The 27,919-nt window shown below is 35.1% G+C and overlaps 1 pseudogene; it reads left to right on the top strand.

Moving 5' to 3' along the window:
• Positions 1-7,823: 7,823 nt before the first annotated feature.
• Positions 7,824-7,952, top strand: LOC118001749 (annotated as a pseudogene).
• Positions 7,953-27,919: the final 19,967 nt, after the last annotated feature.

Here is a 27,919-nt window from a genome sequence, read left to right as displayed (position 1 = left end):
GTAGGCAGAGTGGCAGGCAGAGGCAGAGAGAGAAGCAGGCTCTCCGCTGAGCAGGGAGCCCGATGCGGGGCTCGATCCCAGGACCCTGGGACCATGACCTGAACTGAAGGCAGCCGCTCAACTAGCTGAGCCACCCAGGTGCCCCCATTTGTTCATTTTTTTAATTCCACATATAAATGATATTTGGGGAAATAAGAGTATTTTTTTCTGTCTGACTTATTTCCCTTAGCATAATACCCTCTAGGTCCATTCTTGTAGTTCCAAATGACAATATCTCATCATTTTTATGGCTGAGTAATATTTCATTATAGATAGATAATAGAGAGAGAGATACCATGTCTGTATTTACTTATCTATCAATGGACACTTCCATATCTTGTCTATTATAAATAATGCTGCAATAAACATAGGGGTGCATATATCTCTTGGAATTTTCATTTTCTTTAGGTAAATAGTAGTAGAATTACTGAACAATATGTTTTGTTTTTTTTAATTTTTGAGGAAACTCCATACTGTTTTCTGCAATGTTGCACCAATTTATAGTCCCACCAACAGTACACAAGAGTTCCCTTTTCTCTGTGTCCTCTTTACAGTTCTTTCTATAAGGAGAAGAAGATTGAAAACTTTCCAAGAAATTCAGTGAGATCACTATTACCCAGGATGCAAAACCAGGCAAATACAGCAAAAGAAAGTATAAACCAATATCCCTAGCTTCAAGGGCTGGTGGTTATGACCTTCTTTGCCCCTGAAAATAGAAGAAATGGAATATAGATTAGCATTAATGATTTGTTAACATTAATGATAATTTACTACAAATATCTGAAAACTCTTTTTAGTTTTTTCCCCCTATTGCTTTATCTGTAAAATTGAAATATAAATATTTAATAATAATGGCAAAAAAATTGTTGTACGTACTAGTAATGGAGTTATTCAGTGTGGGTATTAGAGATATATTCAGGGTGGTTTAACAAGAAAATTATTTAACTTAGAGTTTATTAAAAGAACATTACATGTAGGACCTGTAGGAGCTTCTAGAATCAAATCTGGAAAATTGGCATAAACGAAGGAGTCTAGACAGCAGATAAGGAAACATCATATATTATCACAATGTCAGTAGGGATGAATGGCATTGACCCTAGGTAACATTGAGGAAGTGTGGTCAGTAGGACCCTCGAAAATTGGAATCGTTGTCCTGATGTTGCCACCTGTAAAACAAATGAGTTCTCAATCCCTGCACCAGCTTACCTTCAAAGTCTGTGGTGGGTCCATGATATATTAGTCAACTTTTGGTTGCATACCCACATTTTGGGGTACCTGAGACTGGGAAAGGGGTAACTTGCATTTTCATCTTCTATTATGAGAGATAGTCTCTAACTTTTATTAAAGAATTAGTAAGTAGTTAATTATCCATATACAAAAGGGAGTTCAGAGGATGAATAGTGCAAGTAAGAGACAAATTCCACTACATGTTCTTTCCTTAAATAATTTTGCAAAAAATCGTATCTTTTTTACTTAGAAATTGTCTAACTTGTGAATTACTTTATTTTTTAATTTAATTTAATTTTATTATGTTATATTAGTCACCATACAGTACATCATTAGTTTTTGATGTAGTGATCCATGATTCATTGTTTTCGTATAACACCCAGTGCTCCATGCAATATGTGCCCTCCTTAATACCGACCACCAGGCTGACCCATCCTCCCACTCCCCTCCCCTCCAAAACCCTCAGTCTGTTTCTCAGAGACCATTGTCTCTCATGGTTCATCTCCCCCTCCGATTTTCCCCCTTCATTTTTCCCTTCCTTCTCCTAATATCCTCCATGCTATTCCTTATGTTACACAAATAAGAGAAACCATATGATAATGGACTTTCTCTGCTTCACTTAGCATAATCTCCTCCAGTCCCATCCATGTTGATGTAAAAGTTTGGTATTCATCCTTTCTGATGGCTGAGTAATATTCCATTGTATATATGGACCACATCTTCTTTATCTATTCATCTGTTGAAGGGCATCTGGGCTCTTTCCACAGTTTGGCTATTGTGGACATTACTGCTCTGAACATTGAGGTGCATATGGCCCTTCTTTTCACTACATCTATGTCTTTGGGGTAAATACCCAGTAGTGCAATTGCTGGGTCAAAGGGTAGCTCTATTTTTAATTTTTTGAGGCACCTCCACACTGTTTTCCAAAGTAGCTGTACCAACTTGCATTCCCACCAATAGTGTAAGAGGGTTCCCCTTTCTCCACAATCTCTCCAACATTTGTTGGTTCTTGCCTTGTCAATTTTTGCCGTTCTAACTGTGTAAGGTGGTATTCCAATATGGTTTTGATTTGAATTTCCCTGATGGCTAATGATGATGAACATTTTTTCATGTGTCTGTTAGCCATTTTTATGTCTTCTTTGGAGAAGTGTCTGTTCAAGTCTTCTGCCCATTTTTTGACTTGATTATTTGTTTTTTGGGTGTTGAGTTTGAGAAGTTCTTTATAGGTCTTGGATACCAGCCCTTTATCTGTAGTGTCATTTGTAAATATCTTCTCCCATTCTGTGAGTTGCCTCTTTGTTTTATTGACTGTTTCCTTTGCTGTGCAGAAGCTTTTTATCTTGATGAAGTCCCAAAAGTTCATTTTTGCTTTTGTTTCACTAGTCTTTGGAGATGTATCTTGGCCGATGTCGAAGAGGTTACTGCCTATGTTCTCCTCTAGGATTTTGATGGATTCCTGTCTCACATTGAGGTCTTTCATCCATTTTGAGTTTATCTTTGTGTATGGTGTTAGAGAATGGTCGAGTTTCATTCTTCTGTATATAGCTGTCCAATTTTCCCAGCACCATTTATTGAAGAGACTGTCTTTTTTCCATTGCATAGTGAATAAATTTAGTTTACAGTAATTGCTGAAGGAGATTATTGAGAGGATGTGACTGCTTGTTGACTCTCATGTTATACAGGGGCATTTGGAGGCACCTTACCCACTCCTCTGTCCCTAGGATATATATGTCACCCACTACTGTCACACTGGGAGCTGTTTTAAGGATATAAACTTGAAAGAGGAAAGTGTTGTTGAGATTATCTGTATTGAATACATGACTGAACCAAGTTATAGACTATAAATAAAGTTAAGATTCTGGAAGGTAGATGTAGAAATCTACTGTTCTTGTGGCAGCCCAAGACAAGCCTTGTGGGAAAGTTCCCTTATTACTAAACTTACCACCTACCAATCTGGAGTGGTCTCCCTCTTTCTACTGTCTCTCCTTGCCCTCCATGTACATGGGCCAATTTGCAAGCCAACAGTAACTTAAAGAAACAAGGAGCTGAGAAGGTTTTCATTTCTGTTTTTGATTTGTTTTTAAAGAATTGCAGAAAGGATTCAAATATATATATATATATACACATATATATATACACACACATATATATACATATATATATATATGTATATATATAACAGACTGTTTTTGAAGGAAAGGCATCAGAGAAAGTCAATTTGGTTAACATTAGGCAATCATATATAAATGGTCATGTATGTGTTTAATTTTAAGGAAATAATGTAAATTTTGAATTCTCCTAGGTTCACTAAGATGAGAATAAAGCCACAGTTGTAATCACATCAAACAATAACAGAAAGAATAAATACCTAGTTGATAGCATGAGGCAAAGTGTTGATTTTTGCAGACAAGTTGAAAATCTCATATATTCTGAACATGATCTTAGACTTAGCTGCAAGTTGTATCAGTGACACATTTATAATGAAGTGAATCCTTTGCTTGTTTCTAAATAATAACTGTGAGATTGAGGTAGATGAGTACCTAAGTGATGCCTGTGCAACTGGGGGCACTTATGTTGATCTTTACAGCACCTTAACTGCCTGTGTCAGAATGGATTTCAAGGTAGGCACACATGCTAACCAATAGTATGATACCTGAAGGTTAATTTGAGGTGGAAGTAACTCCTTATTTTTAGAAGATACAATTCATCTGGTAGACATTCACATTAATTTCTTTTTCCAGGAGAACATTTGAATATATAATATCTGCTTGGATTATTTTACTATATCTTCACATAATCACAGAAATAGATATATTTAGTGTTGAATGAATATTTTGCTTTTGTAAATAAACCAGTTTTTTTAGGTTTATCAACTATAAGTCCATTACACTTATATTTATTATTTTTTTAAGATTTATTTATTTGAGAGAGTGCACATGTGAGTGGGGGAGGGGCAGAGAGAGAGAGGGAGAGAGAAGCTTAGGCAGACTCCATGCTGAGCACGGATGTGGCTGCCATGGGGCTCGATCTCAGGACCCTAAGATCACAACCTGAGCCAAAACCAAGAGTCTGGTGCTTAACTAACTGTGCCCCCCAGGCACCCGCATTACACTTATATTTACAACTTGTAATATTTCTATTTATACCACATTCCATTCTGTTACCGTGGTAACTCTTATAGTAGCCCTTGTTAATATATATCATTTATCTTGGTAAAGAGCTGTTTATGTTTTTAAATATTTATAGTTTTTTACTTTAGGAGGAAACTCTAATAATAGACCTTTGTTTTCCAAGATTGGAAGAAGTACTAAGACTCTCAATACTTTATATGCAAGCAAATACTATCAGGCTGCCATCATTACAAGCCAAAATGTTATCCAAGATCTATCTTCTCAAAACTGTTCCTAATTCTATTTCTGTGTGAATGATTGATTCAAGAATAAAGCACTGCATAATCTTTAAGCAATAAGAAAGTCATATTTGTTTTGAAAACCATGAATGGAACAGCTGGGTTTTTTTTCTTATTAAATCTGAGAAACTGGTTTTATGTGGTTAACCTTAAGAATGATCATCTTCAGATACTGTGTGGCCACTTATTAAAATTTAATGTACTACTTATCATCAACAAACACTCAGGATAATTTCTTAAATTTGTATGACACAGAGCAAAAAACAAGGTCTTTTGAAGAAGTGAATTTTGGCATATCCCCAGCTATAAGGAACAAACCAAGGTTTTTAAGTGTGCCCTTTTTTTCTCACAAAGCTGATTCATAAGGAAAATTACCAAAAAAGTAATTTTAAGGTTTAAACAAAGTATTTATTCACCCATATTATTTTTAATTTTCACATTTTCCTCAGTTTACCTTGATGTTCTAATGTCATATTTTCACTTAATATTTTGTTAGTGATCATAATAATACAAATAGATTTTCTATTGAGGTAGGTATGCTCTTTCCTATTTAGATATCTATTGCATTAATTTCTCTCCAGCCCAGATTCATTTCACGATTTTAGAGAAAAATATTTAAGAATATTAGAAAGATTTCCATTCATCTAATTTGCAAATACCATGTGTTATGTGTCAATGACAATTTTTCTATTCTTATTCAAAATTGGCCAAAAAAAAAAAAATAGCTTTCAAAATCTTAATCAATTCAGTGTCAGTTTAGGCTATGTTTTTAAATTTTAAATTTGCTTTGCAAATTAACAAACAATCCAAATGACATACTATGAAAGTCAGCTTTAGAAACACAGTTCTAAGTGGAGCATTCATGGGAAATCTGCACTGCAGAACTAGTTAAAAGAAAATGTTAAGGGGTGCCTGGCTGGCTCAGTCCATAGAACATGCAACTCTTGATCCCGGGGTTGTGAGTTTGAGTCCCACCTTGGGCATATAGATTACTTTAAAAAAAGAAGAAGAAAAAAAAAAGAAAATGTTAAAATTATATAGTTAATGAATACTTCTGATGTATTTACTTTCCATATAGACCTGCTTTTTGAAATTAATAAAAAGGAATGTGACTCATCACCCTGCCCCCATAACACTACAACTACAGAGTTCATGGATAAATACAAATGCTTGTGTCGCCCTGGCTTTATTGGTAAGTAACATTTGACAAATGTGCCTTGCAAAAAAAAAAAAAACAAAACATTTAGCCCTGGGGGACATACATCAGGATGCTATTGATTCACTACTATTTCCTTTTTGTTCCTTTTATATTTTCTTAGATTAACATTTGATTTGTATCCCAGTAACTTGCAACATCTATTCTGTCTCTAGAATCCAAAGCAGAAAATAAATTATTTCACATCTAAGCAGACTTTGAATGCTTACCAATTCAGAGGAGATTAGTCTGCATTTAGTAATTCCAAGAGAAGTTGTTGCAGTTTGTAGTAAGGTGAAATGAAGAGATTCTGACACTAATATATGTGGCATTTTTATCTGAGGAGTTTAGTTTCAAATATCACCCCAAATGGATTAAAAGATTTGGGCAAATTTAAGAACTATAACCTGGCACTTGGTTACCTTATTAAAACATAAAATCTTTTTATTATTTTTTCAAAGTTTCAAGATATGAAATAAATACAGATTTGTGTGCTTCACATCCATGCAAGAATGGAGCTACCTGCATTGACCAACCTGGTAATTACTTCTACCATTGTGTGGCTCCATTTAAAGGTAATGAACACCAAGGGAAAAGGAAAAGCAAACATAATTAACTTTAAAAAGCATTTCTGTCTCTTATCTGAACTCATTTCAGTCTTCCAACAACATTATTAGTCCTTCATTTTCTTAAATTCAGCTTATAAGTGACCAACCAATTATCCCTTAGGCAGAAAGTAGAGTGAAGTGAACTTGATTTATACATCCACTAAAACAGATGAGTTTCTTATTTTTTCTATTGGAAAGGCCACAGATACAACCAAATGATAAAATGAAAAGGAAGAAATTTATTACCAGTCTATTGTGTTGTATTTTAAATATTTTTTCCTATTCTTTCAATTTCTCATGAAATTGTCAGATTTTCTTTCTTTCTTTCTTTCTTTCTTTCTTTCTTTCTTTCTTTCTCTTTCTTTCTTTCTTTCTTTCTTTCTTTCTTTCTTTCTACTAAGTAATTATTATTTGTAAATTATTGTGCACACTAGTACATAAGAAATAAATCATTGGATACTTCTTTGGACTTTATTATCTTTTTTTAAGCTATAGAATTTGAAAACAAAATTAACCAGGGTTCTCCAGAGAAACAGAACCAATGGGAGATATATCTATCTATGTATTATGGCAATTCATTATGAGGAATTGGCTCACACAATTACGGAGGCTGAGAAGTTTCATGATATGCTACCTGCAAGCCAGAGATCCAGGGAGCCAGTGGTGTAATTCTAGTCTAGAATCCAAAGGCATGAGAATGAGGGGAGTGGATGGTATAAATCCCAGTCCAAGAACAGGAGAAAACCAACATCCCAGCTCAGCAGGTAGGCAGAAAAGGAGCAAGTCCTCCATTTCTTTAGTTTTTGTGCTACTCAGGCCCTCAACAGATTGGCTGATGCCTGCCCAGTTTGGGAAAGGCAATCTACTTTATTGAGTCTACTGATCCAAATGCTAAGATCATCAGGAAACACCTTCACAGACACACCTGGAAGTAACATTTAATCTGGGCACCCTGTGGCCCAGTCAGGTTGACACATAAAATTGACCATCGCAATGTTCAACTATATGCAGTCAATTTAGATATTTTTTAAATGTTGTACCTAATTTCCTTAGATCTTCCTATAATTATTAATGAAAAAATGTGACTGTTGACAAATTTCAAATATTTTATATCTGTGTAAACTCACTAAGTTATAGTTCTCTTATCTGTTAAATGGAGATAAGAATATACTTACCTCATTGATTTGAATATAGATTTAATGAAATAAGTCATAGAAATACTACATTGCCTGCCAGATATTAATAATCATCAAGTGTTTAATTGTAATTTTAAATAATTTTCTAACAAATATATGTAAAAACCATGAAGTAGGCTATTTTCTAATGTTTCATATTTAGTACATATTTAACTATACAGTGGCAGTATCGTAGCCAATGAGGTTTATCCGAGGCGTGATTATTGCTAATTGAAAACTTTTCCTAATTATACATCTTTTAAAGATACATAGAGAATTATCTAAGCAATCCCAGTAATTTAAAAAAAAATAGATTTCATTTTAAAAATAATAAGTTTGACCAGTTTCTTAGTTTCTCATACCATTTTTCAATAAAAGGATCCAGATCTCTTTAGAGATCTAGCTGATTCTAGGACTAAAATGCAGAATATACAAATGAGTGTGGAGAGCTTGTAATGCCAGAAAGCAATGAGGTACTCAAAAAACAAAACCATGAGAGGATGTCAAAGAGACACATGAACCAACTGCCAAAGCTAAAATAATTTGAGCAAGAAAATAAATGAATAACGAATTATTACCCAAAATATAAAATAAATATTCATGAGTCCATACAGAGAAAAATAAATGATTAATAAATAAATGAGTGGGAATAATAGACACATCTTTTATACAGAATAATTCCAAATAATTTATGTAGATACTTTACACTCAAGGAGATAGAACATAATTTCTCACATCTTAACTTTGTACCTAGTGACTATCTTCCAAAGTGCACAGCATGGAAATGGGGGTTGGGGAAGAGTAACTTTACAGTGGAGAAATCTGACAAACACTACCTAAGTCAAATGATCAAAGTTAACATCAGTATTGCTAAATCATATTAATAGCATAGACATTTGGCATGAAGTAATGGGGATGACACATTATCTTAGTGATTTTTTTTCTTAAAAACACATTACCCCAGTCTAATCATGTTAAAATCATCATACAAATCCCAATTCTACAAAATACCTGACTAGTACTCCTTAAAACTATCAAGGTTATCAAAAACAAGGAAAGTGTGCAAAAAATTTTTAGTTTAATATAGTCACAATTGCTCACTTCACCACAGGAAGACTGGTACTCGGCATTCCAAAAGGCTCTGAAGACACTGCCCTTCTTAACTTCCTTAATCCTCTGGAAAGTCAAATCCAGCATGGGTCAGATCAGAAACAAATGATTTGAGGGGGAGGAGCAAGATGGCGGAGGAGTAAGAGACCTAAATTTTGTCTGGTCCCAGGAATTCAGCTAGATAGGTATCAAATGATTCTGAACACCTACAAACTCAACAGGAGATCAAAGAAAAGAATGGCAGCAACTCTCTGAACAGAAAAGCGACCACTTTCTGGAAAGTAGGACATGCAGAGAAGTGAATCCAAGGCGATATATGGGAAGATAGACAGCGGTGGGGAGGGGGCCTCCATCAGCCGCTACTTGCAAGTGATAGAGCAGCAGAGCACAATTTCAGAACTTTTAGAAGTCTGCTCCGCTGAGGGACATTGCTCTGGTGGCTAAGCGGGAAGTAGAACAGTCACTGGGACAGTGTGGTCTCAGGACCCTCTGGGTCACAGAAAGACCATGGGTGCCTGAGTGTGGCAAAGCTCCCAGGTATTGGAGTGGGGAAGCCAGCTGCAGAGACGGAGCAGAGGAGTGGGCTCTCAGCTCGGGGTTGCCATAAACCATGATCCACGGCACAGTCGGGCCACTGCTCTTCTAGCAGGGAACCAACAAGTGGCAGATCCGGGGAGACTCCCCTTCCTCCCTGGGGAGGAGCAGCACGGGAGTGCACCGCAGTGCTCTGCTGGGTTTGGACACTCCAAATGGGATGATGTGCCAGAGACAGAAATGCTCAGTCACAGGCCGGGTGAGCACGGAGTGCAGCCAGAGACTGGGGAGACGGGAGTGATTGACTCCTTTTCTCTGGGGACTCACTGAGGAGTGGGGCCCTGGGTTCTCGGTGCCTCCGGGGCAGAGATTGGGAGGCCACCATTTTCACTCTTGTCCTCCAAAGCTGTACAGAAAACTGCTATGGAGAGCAAACCCGAGCAGATTACTTAGCCCGACCCCTGGCAAGGGCGGGGCAATTCCACCTCCGGCAAAGATATTTGAGAACCACAGCAACAGTCCCCTCCCCCAGAAGATCAGCAAGAACATCCAGCCAACACCAAGTTTACCGATCAATGAGAATGGCAGAACACCAGCACTAAGGAATACTGCACATAGAATTCATGGCTTTTTTCCCCTCTGATTCTTTACTCTTGCAAAGTTAATTTTTTAAATTTTCTTTTTTTTTCTTTTTTGAATTGTTCTTTACAGTCATATTCCATTCCTTCATCATATCAACCCTTATTTTTATACATATATAAGTTTTTCTTTCTTTAAAATTTTGGGAGGCACTTCCTTCTAACAGACCAAAATACACCCAAAATCTAGTGTGTGACACTGATTCTATGCACCAGCCTGATCACATTTGACTATTTTTTTTATCTTTTTCTTTTTTTTTTTTCTTTTTTCTTCCTTTCCCTTTCTTTTCCCCCAGTTTCAGGTCTCATCTGATTTGTTTAGTGTATATTTTTCTGGGGTTGTTGTTACCCTGTCAGCATTTTGTTCTCTCATTCATCTCTTATCTCCTGGACAAAATGACAAGACAGAAGAAATCACCTCAAAAAAAAAGAACAAGAGGCAGTACCGACTGCCAGGGACCTAATCAATATGGACATTAGTAAGATGTCTGAACTAGAGTTCAGAATGACGATTTTAAAGATACTAGCTGGGCTTGAAAAAAGCATGAAATATATTAGAGAAACACTTTCTGGAGAAATAAAAGAACTAAAATCTAACCAAGTGCAAATCAAAAAAGCTATTAATGAGCTGTAATAAAAAATGGAGGCTCTAACTGCTAGGATAAATGGGGCAGAAGGGAGAATTAGTGATATAGAAGACCAAATGATGGAAAATAAAGAAACTGAGAAAAAGAGAGATAAACAACTACTGGATCACGAGGGCAGAATTCAAGAGATAAGTGATACCGTAAGATGAAACAATATTTGAATAATCGGGATCCCAGAAGAAGAAGAAAGAGAGAGAGGGGCAGAAGGTATAATGGAGCAAATTATAGCAGAGAAGTTCCCCAATTTGGGGAAGGAAACAGGCATCAAAATCCAGGAGGCACAGAGAACCCCCCTCAAAATCAACAAAAATAGGTCAACACCCTGACATGTAATAGTAAAACTTACGAGTTTCATAGACAAAGAGAAAATCCTGAAAGCAGCTCAGGAGAAGAGATATGTAACCTACAATGGTAGAAACATTAGATTGGAAACAGGCATATCCACAGAGACCTGGCAGGCCAGAAAGGACTGGCAGGATATATTCAGAGCACTAAATGAGAAAAATATACAGCCAAGAATACTATATTCAGCTAGGCTGTCATTGAAAATAGAAGGAGAGATAAAAAGCTTCCAGGACAAACAAAAACTAAAGGAATTTGCAAACACGAAACCAGCCCTACAAGAAATATTGAAAGGGGTCCTCTAAGCAAAGAGAGAGCCTAAAACTAACATAGACCAGAAAGGAACACAGACAATATACAGTAACAGTCAGCTTACAGGCAATACAATGGCACTAAATTCATATCTTTCAATAGTTACCCTAAATGTAAATGGGCTAAATGCCCCAATCAAAAGACACAGGGTATCAGATGGGATGAAAAAACAAGACCCATCAATATGCTGTCTGCAAGAGACTCAATTTAGACCCAAAGACACCCCCAGATTGAAAGCAAGGGGTGGAAAACAATTTACCATGCTAATGGACACCAAAAGAAAGCTGGGGTGGCAATCCTTATATCAGACAAATTAGATTTTAAACCACAGACTGTAATAAGAGATGAGGAAGGACACTATATCCTACTTAAAGGGTCTATCCAACAAGAAGATCTAACAATTGTAAATATCTATGCCCCTAACATGGGAGAAGCCAATTAATAACAAAAGCAAAGAAACACATCAACAACAATACAATAAAGTGGGGGACTTTAACACCCCCTCACTGAAATGGACAGATCAACTAAGCAAAAGATCAACATGGAAATAAAGACTTTAAATGACACACTGGACCAAAAGGACTTCTCAGACATATTCAGAAAATTCCATCCCAAAGCAACAGAATACACATTCTTCTCTAGTGCCCATGGAACATTCTCCAGAATAGATCACATCCTAGGTCACAAATCAGGTCTCAACCAGTACCAAAAGATTGGGATCATTTCCTGCCTATTTTCAGACCACAATGCTTTGAAACTAGAACTCAGTCACAAGAGTAAAGTCGGAAAGAACTCAAATACATGGAGGCTAAAGAGCATCCTACTAAAGAATGAATGGGTCAACCAGGAAATTAAAGAATTAAAAAAAATTCATGGAAACCAATGAAAATGAAAACACAACTGTTCAAAATTTTTGGGATACAGCAAAGGCGGTCCTAAGAGCAAAGTATATAGCAATACAAGCCTTTCTCAAGAAACCAGAAAGGTCTCAAATACACAACATAACCATATACCTAAAGAAGCTAGAGAAAAAACAGCAAATAAAGCCTAAACCCAGCAGGAGAAGAGAAATAATAAAGATCAGAGCAGAAATCAATGAAATAGAAACCAAAAGAACAGTAGAACAGATCAATGAAACTCGGAGCTGCTTCTTTGAAAGAATTAATAAGATTGATAAACCCCTGGCCAGACCATATCAAAAAGAAAAGAGAAAGGACCCAAATAAATAAAATCATGAATGAAAGAGGAGAGATCACAACCAACACCAAAGAAATACAAACAATTATAAGAACATATTATGAGCAACTCTATGCCAGCAAATTAGATAACCTGGAAGAAATGGATGCATTCCTAGAGATGTATCAACTACCAAAACTGAACCAGGAAGAAATAGAAAACCTGAACAGACCTATAACCACAAAGGAAATTGAAGCAGTCATCAAAAATCTCCCAAAAAACAAAAGCCCTGGGCCTGATGGCTTCCCAGGGGAATTCTACCAAACATTTCAAGAAGAATTAATACCTATTCTTCTGAAACTGTTCCAAAAAATAGAAATGGAAGGAAAACTTCCAAACTCATTTTATGAGGTCACCATTACCTTTATCCCAAAACCAGACAAAGACCCCACCAAAAAGGAGAATTAAAGACCAATATCCCTGATGAACATGGATGCAAAAATTCTCACCAAAATACTAGCCAATAGGATCCAACAGTACATTAAAATATTATTCACCACGACCAAGTGGGATTTATCCCTGGGCTGCAAGGTTGCTTCAACATCCACAAATCAATCAATGTGATATAATACATTAATAAAAGAAAGAACAAGAGTCATATGATCCTCTAAGTAGATACAGAAAAAGCATTTGACAAAGTACAGCATCCTTTCTTGATGAAAACTGTTCAGAGTATAGGGATAGAGGGTACATACCTCAATATCATAGAGCCATCTATCAAAAACCCACAGCGAATATCATTCTCAATGGGGAAAAACTGAGAGCTTTCCCCCTAAGGTCAGGAATGCGGCAGGGATGTCCACTATCACCACTGCTACTCAACATAGTGTTAGAAGTCCTAGCCACAGCGGCAGACAACCAAAAAGAAATAAAAGGCATCCAAATTGGCAAGAAGAAGTCAAACTCTCACTCTTTGCAGATGATATGATACTTTATGTGGAAAACCCAAAAGACTCCACCCCAAAACTGCTAGAACTCATATAGGAATTCAGTCAAGTGGCAGGATATAAAATCAGTGCACAGAAATCAGTGGCATTCCTATACACCAACAAGAAGACAGAAGAAAGAGAAATTAAGGAGTCGATCCCATTTACAATTGCACCCAAACCATAAGACACATAAAAATAGACTCCAAATGGATGAAAGACCTAAATGTGAGACAGGAGTCCATCAAAATCCTAAAGGAGAACACAGGCAGCAACCTCTTCGACCTTAGCTGCAGCAAATTCTTCCTAGATACATTGCCAAAGGCAAGGGAAGCAAGGGCAAAAATGAACTATTAGGACTTCATCAAGAAAAAAGCTTTTGCACAGCAAAAGAAACAGTCAACAAAACCAAAAGACAACTGACAGAATGGGAGAAGAGATTTGCAAATGACATATCAGATAAAGGGCTAGTATCCAAAATCTATAAAGAACTTATCAAACTCAACAACCAAAGAACAAATAATCCAATCAAGAAATGGGCAAAAGATATGAACAGACATTTTTCCAAAGAAGACTTCCAAATGGCCAACAGACACATGAAAAAGTATTCAACATTGCTCAGCATCAAGGAAATCCAAATTAAAATCTCAGTGAAAATTAACAAGTCAGGAAACTACAGATGTTGGCAGGGATGTGGAGAAAAGGGAACCCTGCTGTACTGTTGGTGGGAATGCAAGCTGGTGCAGCCACTCTGGAAAACTATATGGAGGTTCCTCAAAAAGTTGAAAATAGAGCTACCATACGATCCAGCAATTGCACTACTGGGTATTTACCCCAAAGATACAAATGTAGGGATCCGAAGGGGTACATGCACCCTGATGTTTATAGCAGCAGTGTCCACAATATCCAAAGTATGGAAAGAGCCAAGATGTCCATCGACAGATGAATGGATAAAGAAGATGTGGCATATATATACAATGGAATGTTATGCAGCCATCAAAAGGAATGAGATCTTGCCATTTGCAACGACATGGATGGAACTGGAGGGTAGTATGCTGAGCGAAATAAGTCAATCAGAGAAAGACATGTATCATATGATCTTACTGATATGAGGAATTCTTAATCTCAGGAAACAAACTGAGGGTTGCTCGAATGGTGGGGGGTTGGAGGGATGGGGTGGCTGGGTGATAGACATTGGGGAGGGGATGTGCTATGGTGAGCACTGTGAATTGTGTAAGACTGTTGAATCACAGACCTGTACCTCTGAAACAAATAATACTTTATATGTTAAAAAAAAAAGAAGATAGTAAGGGAAAAATGAAGGGGGGGAATCTGAGGGGGAGACGAACCCTGAGACACTATGGACTCTGAGAAACAAACTGAGGGTTCTAGAGGGGAGGGGGGTGGGAGGATGGGTTAGCCTGGTGATGGGTATTAAAGAGGGCACGTACTGAATGGAGCACTGGTATGCACAAACAATGAATCATGGAACACTACATCAAAAACTAATGATGTAATATATGTTTATTTAACATAACATAATAAAAAAATGTAAAATAAAATATAGTCACAATTATGTATTTTTGCTATTGTCATCCTTGCCAGAGGAGATAGATCCAAAAAAGTATTCCTAAGACTGATGTCTAAGGGTTTAAAATTTTTCTTTTAAGAATTTTATCATTTCAGGTCTTATTTTTAGGTCTTTACTTCATTTTGAGTTTACTTTTTTATATTGTGTAAGAAAGTGGTCCAGTTTAATTATTTTGCATGTAGCTGGTCAGTTTTTCTGAAGGAACTCATCAACAAAATGAAAAGGCAACCTGACCTACTGAATGGGAGTAGGTATTTGTAAATGATGTATCTGCTAAGGAGCTAATATCCAAAATATATAAAGTACGCATTGAGCTCAAAACCAGGAAAACAAAAAATGCTGTTAAAAAATGGGTAGAGGACCTGAACAGCCAGACACTTTTCCAAAGAAGACATATAGATGGCCAAAAGACCCATGGAAAGATGCTCAATATCACTAATCATCAGGGGAAAGCAAATCAAAGCCACATTTAGATATCACTCACACCTATCTGATTGGCTAATATCAAACAGATAAGAAAGAACAAGTGTTGGCAAGGATGAGGAGAAAAGTGAGCCTTCCTTCATTGTTGGTGGGAATATAAATTGGTACAGCCTCAATGGAAAACAGGATGAAATTTCCTCAAAAAGTTAAAAATAAAACTACCATATGATCCATCAATTCTGCTTTTGGGTATTTATCCATGAAAATGAAAACACTAATGCAAAGAGATATATACACCTCTATGTTCATTGAGGCACACTTAACTATAGCTAAGATATGGAAGCATCATAAGTATCCATCAATAAATGAATGGATAAATATGGTATATGGCCAAGGGCATGTAATGTTGTAGTAACTCTACTTATCAAGGTGAGCATTTCATAATGTACACAAATGTTGAATCACTATGTTGTATGCCTAAAACTAATATAATATTGTATGCCAACTATACTTCAACCAAAAAACAAAACACAAGGAAAGTCTGAGAAATTTTCAAAGCCAAAGAATACTAAAGAAACATGAATACTAACGGTTTGTGGTATCCTGGATTAGATCCTGGAAAAGAAAAAGACATTAGTTTAAGACTAAGGGAATCCTGGGGCACCTGGCTGATCATCAGTCAAGCATCCAACTCTTTATTTTGGCTCAGGTCATGATCACAGGGTCATGAGATCGAGCCCCATGTCAGGCTCCGTGCTCACTGGGAAGTCGGCTTGAGATTTTCTCCCTCTCCCTCTCCTTTTGCCCCTCCCCCTGCTCTCTCTCTCAAGATAAATAAATAAATCTTTATAAAAAAAGACTAAGGAAATCCAAATAAAATAAAATATGGACTTTGGTTAATAATAGTGTATCAATATTGGCTAATTTGCTGTGACAAATGTACTAATGTCAGATAGTAATAATAGTGGAAACTGGTTGCAGAGTATGCAACACCCTCTGAACTATCTTTGTAACTGTTCAGTAAATTTACAACTATTCTAAAATTTAAAAGTTTAATTCAGAAATAAATGATTGCAAATAAATAATTTCTGATTCAAAATAATTTATACTTAAAACATAAGTAGTCATTTTAGGTAATCATAAATGTTTTTACCTTTTCATATACTAAATATTGTAGTCCACTAATTATAATGAAGGAAAGAATTCTTCAGTTAATTGCAGTGCCTTAGGTTTGTAAATCAAATTAAAATGTTCAATGGATTTCATACAAAGACATAAATGAAACATAAAAGCAAAAACAAACTGTTATAAAATGAATGTTCCTAATAATGAATAATTATTTTTTCTGTTAATAATGACATGTAATGAAACTTACAGTACTAGGAATACACTATACTATCAAAAATATGTTTTTGACAATTTTAATTCACTTCATATTTTTATACATCTCTCTGCTAGAAAACTTGCCCTGTGTAACAGAACCTAGCTGCTTGTTCCTCTGTTTCCTTTGCTTCTGGCATAAGTTTAATTATCTTCCAAATATTTGGGACCATGTGAACGAGTTCTGACCAACAGAAAATCAGTGGTAGTTTTAATCTTATACTTTGGTCCATAAAAAATGTCCTATAAGTCTTTTTTTCCCTTTATTCTTTTCCATTTTTGTTGGAAGTGAGGTGTCTAAAAAACTAGAGGAAAGAAGAACCAGAAGATAGAAAAGCATAGGTCCCTAAATCTCATGTAGAAAAATGTCCATGGGTCAGAAGTATCCCCATTGTCCTGAGTGAGCAAAAAACAAAAGTTTTTATTGTGGTAAACCACTAAGATTAGAAGTGTTTGTTTTTTCTTTGCAGCAATTAACATTATTTATCCTAAAAGTTATCCCTTTAGTGCTCATACACACCTCCTTGAAAATTCCATTGGAATTGATTTTTTAAATACCATGAAAAGAAATATTTTTTGAAAAACATGTCTGTGTAATACAGTTATGAATCATTTATATAGGAAATGTACATATAATTTCTTCTTTTAAAATTGTAATTCTTGGGACACCTGGGTGGCTCAATCAGTTAAGCATCTGCCTTCAGCTCAAGTCCTGAGCTCAGGGTCCTGGTATCGAGCCCCACGTACTGCTTTCTGTTCAGTGGGGAGTCTGCTTCTCCCTCTCACACTCACTTTCTCTCTCTCTCTCAAATAAATAATTTTTAAAAAAATTAAAAAAATTGTAATTATTCTCTGATTAAATTTAAGATTGTTAGCAAATGTGCAATGTTTCAAAAAGAAATAAAAATGATATACAGAAAAAATGAAACGTCAGCAAAATACAATCATAAAATTAAGTTTAAAAAATATTTAGTTGATTCATTAATTCAGTGAGGTTAGTTATTTTATATTGAGTAGACAATTTAACAAACTATGCCCCAGGTGGGAAAATCCAGGCCCCTCCCTATTTTGTGTATCTCACCAACACCACCACACTCATTCAGTTGTGTACTGTTGATGGCTCTTCCAGGGGCAACTTCAAGAGTGTATGTGCTCTTTGCTTGCAAAACCTAAATTATTTATTGTCTGGCCCTATCAGAAAGCATTTGCTGACCCTTGGTGTAGAAAATGATCAAACAATAACCTATTTTATAAGCTACTTGTTGTGGCTTTCTTTTGATCTAGTCCAAGTTTTATTTATTGGTTCTTCATCTGCACTAATATATATTTTGTTAAAGTAATATACAAAAATCTTGCTTTTTATAGGAAATGTATAATCCTGTTCTACTGTATTAGATTAATATCATGATTTTTCATTTTCAGTAAAATTGTTGCCAGAAAAATAATGCATGTTTGGGAATTTATAAATTATAAGCCCCCCCTTTTTTTAAATTTAAAGAATATGTACAGTTACTATTTACCAAATATGTGGATTTGTAATATATAGTGCTTTGATCATTTAAGAATATACCCTAGTTCAAACATTTTGCCACTTGTAGAAGTTATATTTCATTGTTAGTTATAACTTACTAAAGCATACACCAGAGAAAGGAATTTATCCAAAAAGTAGATTGTGATTCTATAGTCTACTTATAGGAACAGTAGAAATAATTAGAAAAATCTTTGTATAATTACTTCTGGAGAGCTGAATAATGCAGTGTTTTTATGCATGTTAGTTTCTAGCATTATAATTACAGATGCTCCACAAATAGCATAGGTTTCACACATGTTATTAATGCTGTATATCTCTTTTGAAATCTGTAGAATCTTTTTCTTCTTCTTTTTTAAAAAGAACAAATTAATATGGATAATAAATTCCTTAATACAACAATTGTTCTTCCATGAGGTGTTCATCCACTGGCGTAAGCTAGTGGTTAGTTTTGATTTAATCTAGGCTCCCTTCCAACTTCTAGTCTTAGGAACTAAACTTAGCAAATAAATATCAAAAATGCATTTCCTTCAGATAGAAAGGGCATTATTATTTTGTTTTCTGTTTACTATGAACTGAATTTTTCTTCAGCAATGAACAGAATACTTTAGCAAATACAAATTGGTTTTCACCTTCCCTAATAGAGGTAATTATTATGATTTCTGTCAGGAAAACCTAGTGCTTTTCACGTAAGAAAGCAAGATATGGACTAAATTCATGTTCTACATGTTTGGATACCCATATTTTATATTTTAATTAAAACAAGATCATATAAATCAGTCATTCACAGTGAGCACTGTTGTCATAAACCAATCTGTTTTCACAGCCAATCATTGCTTACTGGAGCACCCTCTACTAAAGCCCTCTATGCGCAACACTTCCAAAAAGAATTCAGTAATAATTATTTATCTTGCTGTGCAAAATGTACTAAGTATTATTTTTTTTATGTTTCCATGTGTGGAATAAATGGAAATAAATAATGCCTCAAAGTGTAAATTTTCTTTCTATGTATGAAATAAAAAGAGAATTATTAATCATGCATATACAAACACACACAAATATCTGGGATTAAATATACCTACTCATCTTCCCTCCAGAATTACATACAATTGTGTATGAGTCCCTGGTTTATAAATTCTAGTCATTACTCTTTATTTAAAAATATAATCATATATGTTAACTAACTAGAGTATAAATAAAAACTTGAAATTAAAAAAAATCTTAAAAATAAAAATAAAAAAGTACAGGGAGAGGGAAAAAAAAAACATATAAAATCAATGCCAACTAATAATGTATCCATTACCCAATCAGCAACTTTAAATTCTAAAGGTTATATCCATGAAATATAACTGGAGTAAAGAAAAGATGATGATGACCACCTATAATGAAAATTGCTGCTGGCAGACTCAGCCAGAACTCTCTTTGCCAATAAAGCACTTAAAGAGGTAGTCCATCCAGAATTTGGAGTGTTTTCCTAGTAACTGAAGAAGACCACAACTCTCAAAGTGCCTATTACAAATTAGTGATACTCTGAGCTATATTAATGCAATTCTCTATAGAAAAGTATGATTGATAAATCCAAAATCTTAAGTGTATATTTACTAGTAAGTAACAAATCTGTTGATGATTGTATAATTCATAAAATGAACCATTTGCATATTGAATTTCATTAAATGAAGGAATCCTGGGAGAAAATAGTTTTGCATATATCATTGTTAAAGCAATAGTCTGTATTTTTATCATGTTTTGGTAGTGAAAATTAAGCTGTTACCCTTTTCTTCTAAAATATAATACATATCTATCTAATACAATATCTAATATCTAATATCCAATATCTAATACAAAGAAGACAGGGCTTTGATGTAAATTACTGTTTGTTTTTCAAGTGCTTAAACTAATAAGAATGTTATTTTAATAAGGCTACATATGTGCCTAGTAGAATAGAAATATTGTTTGAGCAAATGTCTTATCTGCTGAAGCTTTAATGACACATGTCCCTGAATGTGTAGCAATTAAGATAAAAGAACAGAAATGGTAATTAGCCATTAAACATGTTTGCAAAAGAAAGTAAACATAGAAGAAAGAAAACTCAACAAAATAAAAATGCTTAAGTGTGTTGAAAGCTAGAATAATAATGCTGCTTTCCAGATAGAACACTCTTGTTATGGGAACTTGTAATTAGAAAGCAGACTTAAGTACATTTTTTTAAGTGCTTGTGAAGTGAAAAAGACTAGAGTATAGATAATGGAGCAGTTAGTTTTTCAGCCTTCACAGGCCATATCTCAGTCATTCTTGGTTTGAGCTACAATGGGGAGCTGGAGATGCTATAATCAAATGCTCCAGTCTAGTCAATCTACAGCTATACTAAACATTCTTGGAGGACAAAATATTTTTGCTAGAAAACTTCTTCCACTCAACTACAGATCAGTTGAGTTTATTAACAAAAAGTCAATTTTATTTAACGCATTTAATGAAAGTAATATGAGTATTATTTTGGAGAGGTCAAATAAATTGGGCTAACTCTAAAGTACTGAGTTCATAACAACAATATAATAGAAAAAAAAGCAATATTCATTTAATAGTTGATGTTGATGATTCGGTCTCCTAGTTGTTCTCCATAGCAATTTAAACCAGAAACATGAAGTACATGTTGGTTTGAAAATGAATATTATGTTCAACTTCTTGGTGATTACATCATTATCTTTACTCTGATAGAAGTATTTAGATGCTGAGGCCATTTAGACAGCAAGAATAAAGAGAACCTGAGTAGTGGATAGGTATATTTCTTTGTACTATTTACAAAAGGAATTAATTCTGCATGCTTTTATTAATTTCTTTCTCTGTTTTTAGAATTCATTAGTATTTAATATCTTGGTCAAATATTTAATTGTGTGATTTCAGTTGTGTTTCTTATTAATTAATCAGAGCTGTTATTTATCAGTTTCATATTCCCTACCTTTTTTCTTTAGAACCTATAGACTACATTTGGATGGGTAATTAGATTTGATATTTTCTGTAAAAATAGCATATCGAATGAAAAAATACTGTCACAGACTAAGTATGAACATATTATATTGAAAATGCTATTGAGTTTAATCAACAAGATGTTATAGATACTTCCATCTAGGTAATCCAATATGGGCAATGATAGGATGACAGGTCTGGCAGATTCAGAGAAATGTTTAATGATAACCTATATTTTATACTAATCAGTTTTGATTTGCATTACCAACAGGAAATAATGTACCCTTGACACTCCAACAGCTAGGGAAAATTATAATTAAGTTGAAATTTACAGAGAAGGATTAATTTACAATGTATTCATAATAATTTGAACTCTGTAAAATTGGAAAATGATTACACTACTATGTTTTTTAATTCTTATCTTCACTGGTTTCTAGGATATTGCTCACCTTTAATTTCCGGTATTATTCAGCATCCTGTACTCAGCTCGTTTACCTTTTCACTATAAATGCTTTTTAGGTTGATCAAATCTATCCACGTGTTTCAATGACCTCTTTCCAGCATGTGGAGGAAAATGGACTTTTCCCTTCAAGTTGAAAGAGCTACGTGTTGATGATTTCTAAACTGCTATGCATATCTTAGTACAATGAAAGTTCCAGGAAGAAATTTAAAATAAAACAAAACAGAGTGAGCTCAAACAAAAGAAAGCATGGGAATGTGAAGGGCTCAAAGATATTCAGTGTAGCCAAAATTTATCCTGAGGGCAATGAGGTTGGAGTATTAAGCACAGTCCAAATCAGAAATGTCATTTAAGGAATAGTAGGGCCAATAAAAGTCATTAATCTGGGAAAAATATAAATGTATTTTGAGAGTTACTCTAAACTGTAAGGTAGAACTTCTTTTTCTCTTATAGAAGGGTTACATACTGAAAGAAGAGAAAAATTTAGGTGCTTGCAATAATCAAACTATTGTCTAAAGCATAGGTATGGAAACAAAGTTTGAGGTAACTGGACAATTTCAGAAGATATTTAGGTGACAAACCAAACAGGATAGGCTCTTATGATGTTCAGATGTATAAACTGAGGAAAAGAAGAGAATTACGCTCAGATTCCCAGGATAGATAAAATGAGTTATTGTTCTGGGACCACAGAGGTAGAAGAAGCATGTTTAATGAAGAGAGAAATCAGCAGAGCTTCAAACATACTGAGTTTGACAGACTATAAGTTATTAAGGTAGAAGTCTCCCTTAAATAATCCTAATATGCATGTCTAAAGCACAGGAGAGAGTGGAAAGACTATAGTTTACTAAAATATCAGTTAGAAAGAAATATATAGAATGACAAGGAAAGAATACTTGGGATAGACACTGAGGAAGCCTAAAATATAAAGAATGGATAGAGAAGAGAATACACAATGTGAGGTAATAGGAAAAGCAAGACAAGAAAGTTTCTATTAGGAAGAAATGGTAAGAAAGTGTCAAATATTGTTGGACAGTCCAGTACAATTTGCTATCAATATGGTCCAGAAAAATAATTATTAGAGAGGGCACTGGATGTAATGAGCATTGGGTGTTATATGCAACTGATGAATCACTAAACTCTACCTCTGAAACTAATAATATACTATACCTTAATTGATCTTAAATAAAATATAATAATAAAAAAAAGAAAAGGTTAGTTACTGATGTTGGTGGTGAATGAGGGGTGGGAGATAAATAGATGAAATGAGAATGTGGAGCTAGCAAGACTAGATTACTCTGTGAATATTTGACAGGTAAGGGGAAAGGAGATATAAGTTTAAAGGGGAGGAATGAGAGACAAATTTTTTTTTTTATTTCTGAAATTTTGAGTGGTTCATGAGGTACATGGATATCTTCCATTTGCCCTTCAAGATCTGCTCTATGTCTAGGAAGCTAAATCATACTACATATATATTTTCTGCCTTCTTTAGAGTTTCCCCAATGTGAAGTAAGAGGAAAGAAGGACACAAGATGATTATTCCCTCACTTCTCTTTTTGGATTACCTTTTAGTGATCATCACATCTTCTCTAAGGCAGTGGTCTCCACATAGCCTTTCTGTCTCAGCTTCCAGTACCAGCTCACTGAACCCCTTCACACTGAATGGCACAAAGACTGCACTCTGTCCCTTGTGACTTTAGTAGATCTGTCACACACTTGTGAATTATCTCATATTAAATCTCTTCTAATTTCTTTAGAGAGCGCCATCTCATTTCTTCCAGGATCCAATCACACATGTTAATTTTTGTATGCTTATGGGATGATGTTACCACAAGAGTAGAGACTAAACCTATAGGAAACAGAATAGTTGATAGAGGTCAGTGGAATGTGGTGAGACAAAGATCTAGAAATATGGTGACAACATTAGCTATAGACAGGAGGAGAGGCTGATCTGACATTATTTTAAAAGAAATTAACCAAATGGAAAAGATGGATGGTGATATTGATAACACTTTAGAGATTTTGGTAGGAATTTAAGAGAGTTATCATCTGATGACATCTGTTTTTGCTGGAACTCAAACCATGTGTCTATTTCCTATGAGTGATGGGAAGAGTAGCATGATTGGGAATTCAGGGAAAGTGTAAACTGTTTCACATTTAGTTGACTATCCATTTTCCTGCATGCTGATGATACACTGAACTTTGAAAATGATTCTTCTAGCCACATTGTTCTATAGGAGCTGCAACTTTGACTAGAGTTGGCCTCTACCCTAAACCAGAGTCAGAGACCATTCTAGGGATTTAGAATGCAAAATTTGAGAAAATGTTGCTCACACTGTTTGACATTCAAAATGTGGAATGTGGGTCCACAACTATTGGCAGAAAATTACTTAAGTTGGGGACAACAGTTTGAAGAAGCATAGAGAGAAGCAGAAAGATAATATGGAGAGCTACAAAAAAAAAAAACAGACAAACATGACAGAGTTCCAGCACCTAATGTACCTGGGCCAGTCACACATTTCCCATTCCTATGTTTTGCTGCTTGAACCAATAAATTTCTCACTGTACCAGTGCTCATCCTACTAAGGCTCTGTCTCTCTTCTCCAAAAAAGGTTTTAGTTGTAAAAACTTAGGCAGGGTTGAAGTTTGATCGAAGGTAGAAATGATAAATTTATGTTGGCATCAGTCTTCAAATCTGTATGATCTTTCTCTATTAGTGCTCAATAGCTAAAGAGGAGGCGCAGAGAAAAAAAGAGTTGGATTAACTGGGAATTGAGTAAAAACAGAAAAAATGGCACCCATGGAGAGGAATCCCAAGGTTCCCAGTGAAAGCAACCACTGAAACTGTGAAGAACTAGGCAGTTTCCCCTGCTTCCAAACCAGTAGGAGTTTTTAGTGCAGCTATATCAACGTCCTGCTATAATTAATAACATTATTTAAAGGAGGAAAACAGAATCCAAGGAGAAATACCAAAATAAGGACAAAATATCATCACAGTTCAAGAATAAAAGTAAATATTACTAGAGAGACTTCATGCTCAGAATACCTTCACTGTAAGATATCTTGAAGGAAGCACTTCAGCCTGAAGGAAATAACACCAAATGGAAAGTCAGATTTATAAGAAGACATGAAGGCCTTGAAAATGAGAAATAGGCAAATAAATGAAATATATAATTTTTCTTCTCTTAATTTCTTTAAAACATATACAAATGTTTAAAGCAAATTTTATAACACTGAATTAGTGGTTTATAGCATAAGTGAGTGACAGTGACAACAGTAGTATAGCAATGGGGGTAAATGGAACTAAATGGTGTAGTATATTTTATGTGAAATAGTACAAATAGCAATGGGGGTAAATGGAACTAAATTAGTGTAGTATATTTTATGTGAAATAGTACAAATTAATTGTAAGTAGACTATACTGATGGCAATCCAAAGAGTAAGAATTTAAACAATAATGTAAAGAGTCATTGCGATGGTTATAATCAATAGAATAATAAAAATATTTGACCAAAACGAGAACAGCAAAATATATAGACACAAAAACTAAACCAAAGCCAAAAACAAACAAACAAAAAGCAGACAGATTGAAAACAAAAGTCAAATGTGGACATAAATCCAACCAAAGCATAATTAAATTGAATGTCAATGAATTAAAAAAATTCAGCAGAGTTTCACATTGTCCAGCTGTATAGAAACCAAGACCCAACTTTATTTAGTCTCAAGAAATGCACATAAATATGAAGACATAGATAAGTTGAAAAATTATAAATGTATACTATTTTATAAAAGCATAAAAATGTGATGAAGCTATATCCATATCAGAAAAAAATATATTTCAGTCCATAAGTAGAAAGTGAAGATTATAGTAATAAAAGATCAATTCAGCAGTGACTTCAACTAACATGTAGGACAGCAGGGTCACCCCATCAAGCACAGATTCAAGAGAAATAATAATAGGTTGTTGCTGTAAGTCTCTATGTACATCAGTCGTTTGTTACATAAAGATAATTGAAACAGAAATTAGCATCTAGAAGTGAGGTGCTCTCATAACTGAAACCCAATATATGTGGCACTGGGATGATTTTGGGAAGAGGATGCAAGGACAGTGAGGCAATTTTAATGACGTCTAGAAGAACAGTGAGGAAACTGTTATTAGAGGCTGGAGAAATTAGAATCATGGTATATATTGACCAAATACTGGCAAGACTCTTGCCTGTGTTAATGTGGAAGATAGAAAATATACACAATTCCCTCATAGACTTGGCAAAGAAGATTCCAGGGTAAAATTTTGAAATTATCAAATAGCTTCATTTAGCGGTCTATGATAAAATAGGAGAGGAAGTAGATGAGCTAACGATGAAACTGTTTTCAACCAGATTTTAGAAAATGTATTTTTAACTCATGACTGCTGTGTTGGAAAATAAATATGATTGTTATTTCTAAACTCTCCAGCTGGCAACAGATTTTCAAAATGGACTCAGGGCAATGATCAAATCCAGGATATTACCAGTGAAATTGAGTTTCAGGGGTGAGATCAAAGGTGCATGGATTTAAAACCCTGTGTTAAGACAATAGAATAAGTTAAAGCAAAGGCACATAGACCCCCTCAGCTAGACGAAAACACTTCTAAAAACCTTAAGGACATAACCTAACTCTCACCCCAAGTTAGAGAGGAAATAGTTCAAAGAAATGTTTGGGTCTGGCAGGAAGCAAGCTGAGAAAGTTACTCAGCTGCAAACATGAGCCATTACTTAATGGCTAGCAGATCACAGAAGTACTATGGACCAGTCTTTACTTATGTTTCTTCCTCCCCCTTTTGAATGTGTGTCCATTGCAGTATTCTCGTCTCTGCCTCAGCTCTGTATATCGACAGTATGGGTGAGCAGAAAATTTGTCTTTTTAATTTTCAAGTCTCTGAATCAAGAAAAGCTATTCTCAAATGCTGAAATAAAGAAGCTATAATCAAGTAGCCTCTTCTACATCTGAACTTAATTTAAATAATGACAGCCTAGATTTTTAAGCCAATTCCAATGGGACAAGACATTTGTGCGTGACAATAATATATTCTTCACCTGGGTGATATAAGTTAGAGTGACCAGAGGTTGGACTACAGTACATAATATCTTAAAATGGCCATTGATTATCCCTTTTTGTCAAATGGACATGGCTGACCACTCTTGTCCATCTGTCTCTCCATATGCCTACCTTCGGCTTCCTCATGACGTGGCAGTACAAAAGTAATCAGGTTTTGTGGAAGTCAGATTTCTTAGAGCAGCAGTTCTCAAATGAAGGTGCTTTTGCCCCACTAGGGCACATTTGGCAAAGTTTAGAGCTATTTTGGAGGGGTAAGAGGGGCATCTAGTGGTTATGTTGAGTTGAACTGTGCCCTTCCAAAACTTCTATGTTAAAGTCCTAACCTCCAGTACTTTAGAATGTGACCTTATTTGGCAGTACTGGTCATTTCAGATTGTAAATAGTTAAGATGCAGTCATATTGGTATAAGATGAGCCCCTAACCCAATATGACTGGTGTCCTTATCAAAAGGGGTAATCTAGACACAGACACATACTGAAGAAGATCACCATGTGAAGATGAAGGCAGAGATTTGGTGACTTTTCTACAAACCATGGTATACCAATGATTGCCAGCTAACCACCAGAAGCTAGGAGAAAGACATGAAACAGATTCTCTTTCAAAATCCTTAGACGGAAGCAGCCCTGTCAACACTTTGATCTTGGACTGCTTGCCTCCAGAACTGTAATAGAATAAATCTCTGCTGTTTAAGCTATCCAGTTTGTAATGAATCTCTGGCAAACTAATACAGAGTCAAAGGATACTCTAAAAACATCTTAAAATGGAAAAGACAGCCCAACACAACAAAGTAGGTTTTGATGAAAATGTCATTACTGCTGATATTAGAAAACTTGCTCTTAGAGAGAGTATTTTGAGAGGAACTGGAAACTGCCAGTCTCTTAAGATCTATGCCAAAAAAAAATTGACAAAGTAACACTTCTGCAGGGTTTCATTAGGCAAACATTCACAGAGTTCATCCAGATTGAAGAAGAGGGGTCCTAGTTATTTTTCTCCGCTATAGTCTGCCATGTGATCACAGATTATTTACATTTCATCTACATGCAAAATACACACTCTCTTCTAAGAGAATACCCTAAGAGCA

The sequence above is a fragment of the Mirounga leonina genome, unplaced genomic scaffold, assembly GCF_011800145.1.
Source record: "Mirounga leonina isolate KUSES-001 unplaced genomic scaffold, KU_Mleo_1.0 Mir_53, whole genome shotgun sequence".
In the NCBI taxonomy this organism is placed as follows: Eukaryota; Metazoa; Chordata; class Mammalia; order Carnivora; family Phocidae; genus Mirounga; species Mirounga leonina.
This window is presented reverse-complemented; position numbering and strand designations above follow the sequence as displayed.